We start from the raw sequence: 13,287 nt of genomic DNA, 5'->3' as shown, positions 1-13,287 counted from the left end.
CACCCCCGTGCTCCTCTCCACATACTGCATTGTCTGAGCCATTAGCTGCTCTAGCTGCCAGAGCCAGACATGTTTATCTATTGTCATGGGGACATCCAGTCTCCACCGTAACAGCATTAAACACACAAACATAACTTGTCTTCCATTTTGGGCCATTTTAATCCAATTATCCAGAAGCGTCTGATATAGCCTCTCGAGTCAGGATCCCGGCTCCGACATGAGAAAACAAGCTGTCAAGGAAAGGAGTGCGGGAAATCAACTGAACAGTGAAGAGACGAGGAGAAAAACACATGAACGTTTTCTCGTCTAATTCCCCACTGGAGAATGTCACACTATTGCCTCATGCTTCCATCAGATCACTGTTTCTCCCACTGGCCAGCTGTCACTGAGCAGTCTGCCATCATCTCTCTCTCTCTCTCTCTTTGTTTCTCTCTGATTCTCTTTCTCCCTGTCCTCTCTTCCTCCATCTCTTTCTCTCTATGCTCTTTTCTTCCTCTTTTTCCCTGTCTCTCCTTATCTCTACCCCTTTCTCTATGCAACTCCACCTGTCTGTCCCTTTTCTTTTCTTCTCTTCACCTTTTTCTCACTCTCTCTCTCTCTCTCTCTCTAGCTCTCTCTGTTGTCCAAATCTCTTTCTTTCTCCGTCCCTCTCGAGCTCTTTTTTCTCTCCTTTTGTCACTTTTTATCTCTGCCTCCAGTTTTTCCTCTATCTCTCTTTGCTCTATCTTCCCCACTATTACTCTCATGTTCTCTCTCTCCGGTTGTCTATTTCTTCCCTCTCCCTCATTTCTATCTTTCTCTTTCTTTTTCTATTCCATTCTCTTCACCTTTCATTCCTGTGCTTCTTCTTTTCTCATTGTAGGTTTGAGCGTGTGCCAACTTGCACATTAGCTTCAGGTGAAACATCATCAGGAGGCAGGAAGTGTGTGTGTGTGTGTGTGTGTGTGTGTGTGTGTCCAGGACAGAAATACTAGCCAAATACATCACAATGCAATGGCACTACTTTTAATAGGACACAAATAAATCAAGTTAGTTTTTTTAGGCATTACAGTACAACACACACATGATGTTCTGTAGTTTCTATAATAGAATACTGCATTTAATCTAGTATGAGTTGATTAATGTGTTTTACAGTATAATTCCATGATAAACCTACTGTATATAATAGCAGCAGTGGCTTAGTGGTTAGCACGGTCAATTTGCACCTGCAGGGTCCGGGTTTTATTCCCGCCTTGTGGTCTGTGTGAATGTTCTCAAAATGCTTGGTGGGTTTTCTCCGTGTAACAGGATAGACCCATGTTACACGGGCAGCAACATGAAGCTGGAAAAATATGAAGGAAAGGGTTAAAAGGAGGAAGGACGAAAAGAATGTGCACGTGCAGATCTGGTGGGCAGTGCCCCTCTGGCATGCGGGCACAGACTGGTAAGCGATGGACAGCGGGCAGAGTGGCAGTGTGGGCCCGCATGGACTGCAGCTCCTGCCTCTGTCCGCTCCCGCTGACTCTGTTCTCTGTGAGGGCCGGAGAGGCCCCTCCCAGCTCTCTCTGTGGGCAGGTTTCAGACGGGAATCCTCTCTGATGTCTGCCGGCTGGTAACAGGGGCCGTGACGTGATCCTCCTTGCGGCCTTTGCCTCTTCGGCGACAGGGTCACCATAATCCAGCTCTGTGCGAGAGTTGAAGAGCCGCGGGAGTTCCGTCAGTGAGTGGCTGTCCTCGTCGTGGAGTTTAAAGGCATACTCGCCTCTTTGAAGTCCCTGGGGCGCATTCTATTGCCCCACTTGCATGCCGCTCTTCCGCATTGTAGCGCGTGCTTCGCACTCACACCGCGTAGTAAAGTCCAGTCTTCCATCAGACCATCAGACCTCGAGCTACACTCCCCGCTGTGTTTTATAGCGCGGGATCATTAGCAGCAATGGCTCACCAGCCGTGCCTAATTCCGCGGCCCCGCTCCTTCAAACACCTTCAGATAGGGGAGGCCGCCTATCTAGTGAGCGAGGAACGATATTGATTTGGGCGCACACCCATCACAGGCGCATGCCGTGACATCAGTTTTTCCTTCACAGTCCAAAGTCATGCAGATTAGGCATTTTTAAATTGGCCTGAGTACAAAATGGAAATAAATACAATGGTCACCATTGTGCTCCACAGTCCCTAGTTGGACAACGGAGGTTTCTAGATGGATGGATGGGTGGATGGATGGATGGATGGAAAACCTATATCATATATTCTTCTTCATTATGTTGTTGATCTTGACGCTGGGTGCTACCTTACCGTTACCTTACGGTATGATAAAAAGACAAAAACCATGTCTACTGTTACATGGTGAGAGACGTTCTCTACCCCCCAGGCAGGCCAAACAGCATGTGTGGCTTACTGGCAGGTTTCTTGCCCGCCATGCAGAAGGCCTGGATTCGATTCCCAACCGATTTCCCAAAACACAGTGAATGGATGCAGTGGTGCTCCCAAGCCTCAATAAAAATAGGAGGGTTGTATCAGGAAGGGCATCTGGTGTAAAAGCTGGGCCAAAGTTGTGTGTGGATCTGATGGTCTCCTGTTATGTTGTCTTAAACATTCTAAGTCGTTTTGAATCGACTCTGAACTCCCTGTTTTTTATTTACAGCTACAAAGCTAAATCCCTTTCTCTTTCCCTTGGTGTGTGGAACAAGGCATTAAATGCCCTAGATAGACAGATATAGATAGATAGATAGATAGATAGATAGATAGATAGATAGATAGATAGATAGATAGATAGATAGATAGACAGGGTGTACATTGCTTTGTCCCACATATCAAGCAGTGCACGGTGTAACAAAGCATCAGGTAATCAGGTCGATCAACAGGCTCTTTGGAGGCGAAATATTAAGAAACGAGGGTGGGCTCGAGACTTTTGCCCTGTACTGTAAGTTTAATAATTTTGTATTATTTTTAAGTAATCTGATAATTGGAAATGCTAAATCAATTAAACTTTATTCAAGATATAAAAAAGACTTAAACAAAAGATTGTACAACAAGAAACTCATTTAATAAATTATTTTACAATAAGAAATTGCAAAAATGAAAGTATATAAAATAAACAAACTGCTACAGTGAATAATGATACGAAAAGAAACCACTTAAATAAAAGATGTTACAGAAAAAGATTAATAAAACAAAAGATTAGACAATTAAAAATCTGCCGAAATTAATAATTAAAACAAAGTGCAATCATTAAAATGAAGTATTACGAAAAAAGAAACCGCTTACTCAATAGATTTTGCAAAAAGTAAATAATTTAAGCTAATGGATGGAACAAACACTGTATGAGTCAGGACTTTTTCTTTCTGAAGTCGGGATGTCCAGCTCTGCACAAACATGGATAAAACTTAGGAATTCTCAAGGGAACTGCAAACTTCTGTGGAACATTTATTTCTCTACATGATCTTCAGGAAGAGATCGAGCAGACATGGATTGAGTACCGCAGACGCCTTTTGACCCTATGTCCAGCCGGATCCAGCAGGTTTTACAGAATAAAAGACTTCATACTCAATATTAGTTGTTGTAAAACAATTTCACTACATGCAATAATAAGTTACAAAAGTACCCTGGCATATAAACGCGCTGCCTTAAGAATTTTTACCATAAAACCTGGAATTTTGCAAAAATTTGGCCTCGGCATATGAAGCCATTTCAGCATACAAGCGAACGAACCGAGCCGAACCAAACGCTGGCTAAATCGCCGTGCGTCCAGAAGCTGTTAAAATGCAAGAGAAGCAGGTTTATAATTGTTTTGTGGGTTTTTGCCATTTTGTGTAAGATTTAGTGAAGACACTGCACCATGTTTCCCAAGACGGTAGGAAGAACAAAAAAGGGAACCGCTTTCAGTTTGGTTTTTAAAGCAGCCGGTGCCAAGAGGAATCATAAATTAAGGTTAAGTGAGGTTTAATGTCTATTTATTTTATATTTACTTCATTTATATATCTTTTCTAAATGTTTTTATTGTTTTTATATGCAGAAAATATGATTATAGTGTTTGGGTGGCTGGAACGGATTATCTGCATTTACATAATTTCCTGTGGGAAAAAGTGTCCCGCAAACCGACATTTGACCTCCAGAACAGATTAAAATCACATGCCAAGGTATCACTGTATTCTTATTATCTTGACTGTCATTCTTAAAATAATAATAAAAATGTCTGTACACCTTTGAATTTAACTTTTGTCTCAATACCCCACTGATTTTTAACTCTAGTCATTTGGACTAATAACAATCTGACTGATCAATACAGCGAGCGTCAGGTGCATATGCATGTTCACACAGGGTCAAGCTAACAATAGAAAAGAGAGAGAGAAAGAGAGAGAGAGAGCATGACCCTGTTACAATGAGATGTGTTTGGACAGAAAATCAATTGTGATTTCTTTTTCTTTTTTTTTTTTTTTTTGCAAATCATAAACTCCTGGAATACTAATCTTTTACCTAAAGGCAAAGCAGCAAAGAGAGCATCTGTTTATTTGATCATTCAGATATAGACCAGTTTTATCTACCATTCCAGGATGATCAGATCACTGATAGAGGAAAACAGCAGATCATTAAGGTAGAACGTTAGCCTCTGGGGGGATTCTAGAGACTGTGGAGGACGACCCGGGCAGGGACATGCAAGGGACCACTTCCTGGTACAGTATATTGACATTTTTATGGACTTAATGTTGGTCCCCCCATGGAGGACTAACTTGTCTGTCCTGTGCTACATCTCTGATTAGCTTATGTTGCTAGCTACTACGCTATGTGAAAGGCTCAGCTGCATTGGGGAAAAACGACAATGGGTGGAAAAATTGATGTAAAAAGCTTTGAAAACTGCTAGGTGACATCTTATTTGATTAAACATACTCTAGAAGAACGGAATCAGAAATCTGCTTTGGTTAAAATCTTTTTAAAAATTTACATTCAAACAAATCAGAAATTTGACTTTCTGTTTTGCTTCGTGGAATTTAAGGTCAATGTTTAAAAGAAAATTTTAATTACAAACTCATTGTAATATAACACATGACAATAGACCTTATGTCTTAATTTATATATCCGTAATCAGAAACATTAAATCAATAGTGTGTGATTAAACTGGACAACAATTTTAACAACAACTTTCTTTACTTCAGCGATGAAAGCTGCTAATTATTCTGTATTTTGATCAGCCGAATTAAAACAGGATGATTCGAACTACTGTATTGATTGGCTGCAGTTTTCAAGGTATTCATTTAATATTTATCCTATACAGTATATATCACACATATACACTCACCTAAAGGATTATTAGGAACACCTGTTCAATTTCTCATTAATGCAATTATCTAATCAACCAATCACATGGCAGTTGCTTCAATGCATTTAGGGGTGTGGTCCTGGTCAAGACAATCTCCTGAACTCCAAACTGAATGTCAGAATGGGAAAGAAAGGTGATTTAAGCAATTTTGAGCATGGATGGTTGTTGGTGACAGACAGGCCGGTCTGAGTATTTCACAATCTGGGGTGCGTTTCCCGTACAATGATGTAGCTCTTTGCTTAACCACCGTTGTACGATGCAACGTTGAAGAAAATAACTAACTAGTCACGACTGTTTCCCAACACCATAGTACCTGTGTCGCACTTCCATCGTTAAAACCATGTTGGTTTAATCTGTTGTTCTTCTTCTTCTTCGATACAATAGCGGAGTAGTGCCATAGGCACATATCATCCCCTACTGTAAAGTGTTTTCTCTCTCTCTTCGGCTCCCATTCAATGCACTTACACGGTGACGTTACGTAGAAGTGGTGTAATAATGTCACGAACACAACATTCATTATTTGTACAAAAAACATATATAGGCATACACATATATAGGCATACACAGTTTAAATGTGCTTTTAGTTATGTTTCATTTGAACTCATTTTTATTTGGTATTGATACATAAGTACAATTAAAATAAAAAGAAATTATGGGTTTTGAAAATGCTGGGATTGTGAACACCTGTTACCTATTTTGCTCAAGATCATTTCCTATATAAGTCCCTTTACATGAAGCCATATTTTAATGAGAGGTGATGTGAAAAAATGACACGGAAACCACAATTTACTACAAAAGAGCTTGCAGTTCTTTTGGAGGAGGTGGGAAACAATCAAATCTTGCTTTTCTCCAAATTAAAAAAACAGTTACAAATTCTGACAAAAAAAAAAAAAAAAAAAAAAACATGGAATGAAATCGCACAAAAAAATTAATGCTTCTGGAAATGGGAATGAGAGAAGCCCAGAGGAAGTCAGAAACAAGTGGAGGGACTTTGCAAGTGTGACCAAACAAGCAAGTCCAGTGGTGGCCTGAAACTGAACCCCTCCAAAAGCTGCCATGTAATTGTAGTTACTGCAATTCTCTACAACATTGCAGTCAAGGAAAATGTCCCGCTTTTAGATGAGGAAGAGGAGGGTCTTTCTGGTGCTAATGAAAATGAGGAAGATGATAATGATGATCCTTCGAACACATATCAAATATATATATATATATATATATATATATATATATATATATAATTTTTATTTTTTTAACCTATGAATAGTCCATATTCTACTTCTACTTCTGAGAGCACAACAAAGATACTCACTTAAAAACTCACCTTTTCTTCGCACAATTAACGAAACCAAGGCTGTGTTCCAACCGGCATAAATAATGCTTTTGTAGGGCACTTCGATGGGAGAATAATTGCAATGGTATCGCTGTTATATTGTTTCAAAGTGAATTTGTAATCAAAATAGCCGAAAAATGAATAACCTAATATCTGAGCACCAAAACATTAAGTTGTCCAAATCGCTCAAAGTGGTTGGGAATTTTTTTAGAAACTAATAGTGCGTAGGGTCGTGAACTGTGAATAGAACACACCCAGCCGCGGGAAGGAACTATGCTTCTAACCACAGGTCGAAGGCTGTAGTTTCAACCACGTAAGTTTGCGACGCTGTTTGCGAATGTACGTTTGAATTATGGTTTCGAGAAACACCGAATTGTTGAACTACGTTGGTAACGACGGAACTTGCGACCCTAGTTGGCTAACGATGCTTTTGGGAAACGCACCCCTGCTCAGTTACTGGGATTTTCACGCACAACCATTTCTAGGGTTTACAAAGAATGGTGTGAAAAGGGAAAAACATCCAGTATGCGGCAGTCCTGTAGGCGAAAAATGCCTCATTGATGCTAGAGGTCAGAGGAGAATGGGCCGACTGATTCAAGCTGATAGAAGAGCAACTTTGACTGAAATAACCACTCGTTACAACCGAGGTATGCAGCGAAGCATTTGTGAAGCCACAACACGCACAACCTTGAGGCGGATGGGCTACAACAGCAAAAGACCCCACCGGGTACCACTCATCTCCACTACAAATAGGAAAAAGAGGCTACAATTTGCACAAGTTCACCAAATTGGACAGTTGAAGACTGGAAAAATGTTGCCTGGTCTGATGAGTCTCGATTCCTGTTGAGACACTTTAGGCCCCTTAGTGCTAATTGGGCATCGTTTAAATGCCACGGGCTACCTGAGCATTGTTTCTGACCATGTCCATCCCTTTATGACCTCCATGTACCCATCCTCTGATGGCTACTTCCAGCAGGATAATGCACCATGTCACAAAGCTCGAATCATTTTAAATTGGTTTCTTGAACATGACAATAAGTTCACTGTACCAAAATGGCTTCCACAGTCACCAGATCTCAACCCAATAGAGCATCTTTGGGATGTGGTGGAACGGGAGCTTCGTGCCCTGGATGTGCATCCCACAAATCTCCATCAACTGCAAGATGCTATCCTATCAATATGGGCCAACATTTCTAAAGAATGCTTTCAGCACCTTGTTAAATCAATGCCACATAGAATTAAGGCAGTTCTGAAGGCAAAAGGGGGTCAAACACCATATTAGTGTGGTGTTCCTAATAATCCTTTAGGAGAGTGTACTACAGCATTTACAATAGATTTTATAAGAGACACACAAAGAGGCACATGTTATACTGTATATTGAATGATTTCTTGTATAAAAATCTATGTAGTACTGTGTAAAAGTGCTTTAGAGCAAGCATGCTTTTAAAAAATAAAAAACTAACTATAACGCCTAGAAAAAAGTAATTAATGAAACAAAATGTCAAAATTACGCTTTGAGGAGCCTTTAGTCTCGGGGACAGTTTTATAAGGAAGTTAGGTACATAGTTGACTATTTGACTGTCGCACCTGCTTCTTTTTTTGCTTACAAAACCCGGCAACTTTCTTTTTTTTGTTGAAAAAGGTGTTGCTTAAAAAATTTGAAAGTATTTTTCTGTAACATTTAATTTTGTTTTGGAATACTAATACTAATACAATAATAAAGTTTTAAAAAACAAATGTACTGCATATATAATAAATTTAAAAGTCAGGAATCAATACGTCCAGCGACGTCTGTTGACCATGTCATACCATATTTATTATACTGTATGTACAGCATGTAAAGCGTACACAGACCTAAAATGAACGCAAATATCTTAAAACTGCAGCCAATCAGTGGTTTTATTGTCCAGTTTTATTTCAGCCCATTTAAATACATATAAATTAGTGGATTTTTTCTCTCTGAAGCATAGAAAGCCTTAAAAATCGCTATCCAGTGATTATTTAACAGACCATCTCCTGTCCCTGTCCTTACAGCTGTGGCTATTGATAGACTACATTTACCTTCATACCTCATTTCCATAGCGCTTATTTCCTGATGAAATCGCTCACCATACTAATGACTGACGACTCCACTGGTTGGTGGGAAAAATCTGCCTGTAAAAAAAGGGATAACAATTTTGTATGAATTTATATACAGTATCACTTTAGTTATGCATTTTAAAAATTTAGCTACTTTATAACCTGTTTACGCAAACACTCTGGGTTGGCACAGAAACATATCTTGAAAACTAGAGCAAACCAAGAATTATAAGCATTGTCAAAATTTTCAACAAAACAATTTTCCTATTGTTGTTTCGGAAGCATTTTGGTTGTAGAACAAATGTGTTTATATAAAGCAGCTTTACAAAACAAGACATAAGATGTATAGTATAGGGAGTTTTTTTTTTTATTTGTTTTGCCACAATAATAGATCATGGAAATGAACAAAAAAGCAGTACAGGCCTTCTTTACTTTTGAGTTTTTCTGACAACGTGTCTGTTCAGGAACAGCTTATACAGAATTACTGACAGTTTTTGATTTAAATTTTGATATTAACTGCCGCTGATATAACTGCCACAGGATGATGATGATGATGATGATGATGATGATAGAAGCGATATGAGAAGTGTTTTAAAAAATATATACCTGACTCGTATCTATCACAGGTACACGTATCAAATACGTTTCTGATCAGAACATGCCTCAAATCCTAGCTTGTGCAAAACACCTGTCCTTATTGTTCTGGTGTATTTTAAATGAGCAACACCATTCATGCTAATTAGCTCTTAAATAAGAGGGTGTGCTACCTGTGGCTTTATCCCTACAGGAATCTGATGATATGAATACAAAATTTTCTACGCGTTGCTCCACTTTCAACTCTAGGAAATAATATCTGCTGGCTGGTGATGGTATCATGGTCATTTTCCCTTGATTGACAGGGTCCAATAATGTCCAATGATTATCGTTAGAAGATTATAGCTATAATACATGGACAACAGAATGATAGTTACAGCACACTGTTAAGAACATTCAACAGTAGACAGCACATCGAGCTCCCCATTCTTGCTACAACTGTTAACTAATTAGATAGGGCATTGTGCAAACAACCCAAAATAACGGACTTCCTGTTGAGTATTAAAAAAAAGTCATGAAAGCACACATTAGCACACAGGTTGTTATCTGCTGCCATTAGGACGCCTGAGCTCTTGAGCCATCGCTAATGCATGTTATATGTATATAATTATATACAAAAAGAAGAAAATCAAAGAAAAACATTAGGGCAGTCAAGTCGATGATGTCATAGTGCTGAGGTCATAGTGCTTGGGCCGTTATTTTTTTGATTAATTAACTAATGCAAATGTTATCTGTTAATGCTAACAGTACCATACAAATGACTTGTTCCACTTACAAAGATAGAGTGAAAAATCGTGAGTGAAAGTTATAATAATGCCACTGTTTTGGTGGTAAACAATCAGCTGCGAGGCTAACAGGAAGTGATTTTTCCCTCCCTGGATGTACTGTTCTTGTACAAAAAAAAGGAGTAAAAAAAGTCTTTGTGAAAACGGCTCATTGATGAGCTAAAGCATAACTAAAGAGACCCACATCGCAAAAATTCACTTCCACTCCCACACAAACATACACAAACACTGTCAAAACAGCATTTCTAAAGGGCTGTTTAAGCTGGAGCAAGATAAAGCCTGACTCTAATTTCCATGGCTGAATGACACAGCGATTAAACAAAACAGGCTTTCTACTGGAGGAATAGGAGAAAACAAATCAGCAGGGGCATGAGCAACTCTCTTCCTGCTTCACACAACACAGAACCGCACTCATAACTTCATCTTCATCAACACCGTTCCTGAACAATTATCCAATCATCTCAGAACGTGATTCATAAGTAAGTGAAACACAGAATGTGTGATTGATAAATTGAGTGGGTCGGTGGTACAGTGATGACCTCACCGTCCTGGTGTGTGTTGGTGGACCTGCTGCTTCTCCAAACTGGGAAGAACCTGGTGAAGAACCTTGGGTGTCTTATAATCTCAGATTCCAGTAGAGATGCATCAGGAAAATTAACTAATGATTAATGAATCCTGTTAAAATACTACTATTACAACTATGACTACTACTACACTAAAACACACACAGCTTGATTACTCTTGATTTCATTTAATCACTTTTCACCCTCAGCTGATTACAGCATACCATGTGGTGTCCATTCATGTGTCAAAGTGATTCCTCGTGCTCCCAGAGCCGCTCTTTCACACTCTGAGTCCTGGAATATGTCTGTTCCATCAGGGAAGATAAAACCCTCCATAGATGTGATCCTCTGGTGGTTCAGTACATTCAGGTGGTCAGCTGACTTCATTTTATTGCCCCATAACGTTACTGAGTCTAGACCTGAGTAACTGATCAACCCCAGATCATAACACTGTCTCCAGAGGCTTGTACAGTGGACACTATGCATGATGGGAGCATCGCTTCATGTCCTTCCCTTCTTACTCCATCGCTCCAAAGTTCCAAGAGTTTTCATCATATTGTGTGCGTGTGTTTGTTTAAATGCTCTTACTTTCTTTACTGTTTCTTTTGCTGTTGATTTTTACCATGCAACTTCACCAAGTGTCTAAGTGAGGGTAGCTCAGTGGTTAGGGACTACGGTTCGGAAAATCCCAGGTTCCACAACCACCAAGTTGCCACTGTTGGGCCCTTGAGCAAGGCCCTTAACCCTCAACTGCTCAGATAAAAAAATAAAAATGTAAGTCGCTCTGGATAAAAGCATCTGCTAAATGTAAGTGATCTCCATTCATGATTTTCTTACCAACACAGTTGACAGTTCAGCACCATCCTGCCAGGTTTGATAATGTAATTAAGGATTCTTAACACAGTTACAGTAATTTCAAATATCCTTAGTTTAGAATTCTTTGCTTTGTAGCCCAATAATTTAACTGTTCTGAAATGCTGACTTTTTTTTTGGCCAGGCAGTGTTTTATGTCTATTATTTCCACTACAGTATATAACTAGCTGGTTAAGTATTTATTTGATATTTCCGATATCAAGCACTAATTTTATCTAACAGTATGCAGGAGTTAACTAGTAGCAGCCAAAATGCTCAACTATATAAAAGTGAAGACCAAAATGCTCATTAATGTCACAAGTTAAAGTCAATTTTGGCCTTGCTATTGAATTGGTGAGCTTTAAAAAAACAAACAAACAAACAAACAAACAAACAAACAAACAAACAACAAAAACGTTACTAATAAACCAGTAAGGCCAAAATGCCTACTAGTATATTTTTTGCTTTACTGATTAACTATAATGGATTGTCACTCATACTGGATCTCATATATAGACGGCAACATTTTTTATTTCTTTTATTTAATTTAGACTGTAGAGGATTAAACTTCTTCATTTGCTTCTAGGCTAAACACACACACACACACACACACACACACACACACACACACACACTGAAACAACCTCCTCTTGAGGGTGCTGTTAGTCCAGGAGTCAGTGGTTGTTTCAGCAGGCAGCCCTGCACACACACACACACACACACACACATGCACACACTATCCTCTACACATTTGCACACCTGAAACAATTCCTTGGATGATTTTTAAATCCTTTTTGATTCAAATTAATTGTCTTAGAGCCTGCTGCGGTCTGGTCCTGTACAACTGTAATGGAATTTCACTTCCTAAACTCAGCCTTGGATACGTGTCATTTAAATCCCTGTCGTGTCCGGGTTTTTAAATATGGGATAGTAAAAGTGTGTGTGTGTGGTTGGAAAATATCTGGTGCAGAATGAATGAGTGGCACTGTTGGATGGCTTTATACGTACTTGTTCTTTGGTTCCTATACTCTGTGGATTTGAACAATATAATTATTTCAAAATGGCAAAAATAAACTAGATATAGTTCTTTGCATATTGTAAAGTACAGATAAACTCCTAAGAATTCCTAGGGAGTTGCGGAGGCTTATTTGTTGTTGGCCAGCATTGTTTTGATTGACATAAAAGAGAGAAATGCCATCGTTTATGCCATTATGGTTCATACCTCACATGGGAAATGGCAGGAATTAGCGGGAAACATAGAGACCGAAAGCAAGACTCAGAAAAATACCTTATTAAGACTTTGCAAAGGGACAAAGCAATAAAAACAAGCATAAAATAGGCTAACATGTTACAGGTGCACACAATCAACAGTTGTTTTACATGTAAAAAATAAATAGTAAATAGATATAAAAAGACATGAAATATCTGTAAAGCATTTCTGAGCTTATTTAGCAGCCAGTCCCCTACTGTAGGTCTAACTATAGTCACTGCAAGCTGACTGGGTTTAGGTGAAACGAGACGCCTTGCGTAGACTTTTACAAGTAATTTCAGTGTGATTTATAGACAAGCGAAGATAAATGACCTTAACTGGACAGTAAAGTTGAGCATTTATGGATTTAGAGGTGGGACGAGAAAAGGAAGATGTGGGAAAAACTAAGGAGCAAAATGGCAGAAGGCAGACAATCAATAGCGTTATTAAATAATTCATATCGAAATCAATTAGTGTTTCATTTTGTGGTCCATTGAGGAGTAATCTGAAATGCTAAGAAAATATTTTATTAGATGTTAATC

This window comes from Clarias gariepinus, chromosome 13 (genome assembly GCF_024256425.1).
Source record: "Clarias gariepinus isolate MV-2021 ecotype Netherlands chromosome 13, CGAR_prim_01v2, whole genome shotgun sequence".
In the NCBI taxonomy this organism is placed as follows: domain Eukaryota; kingdom Metazoa; phylum Chordata; class Actinopteri; order Siluriformes; family Clariidae; genus Clarias; species Clarias gariepinus.
The sequence above is the reverse complement of the archived record's forward strand: the minus strand, read 5'-3'. Positions refer to the sequence as shown.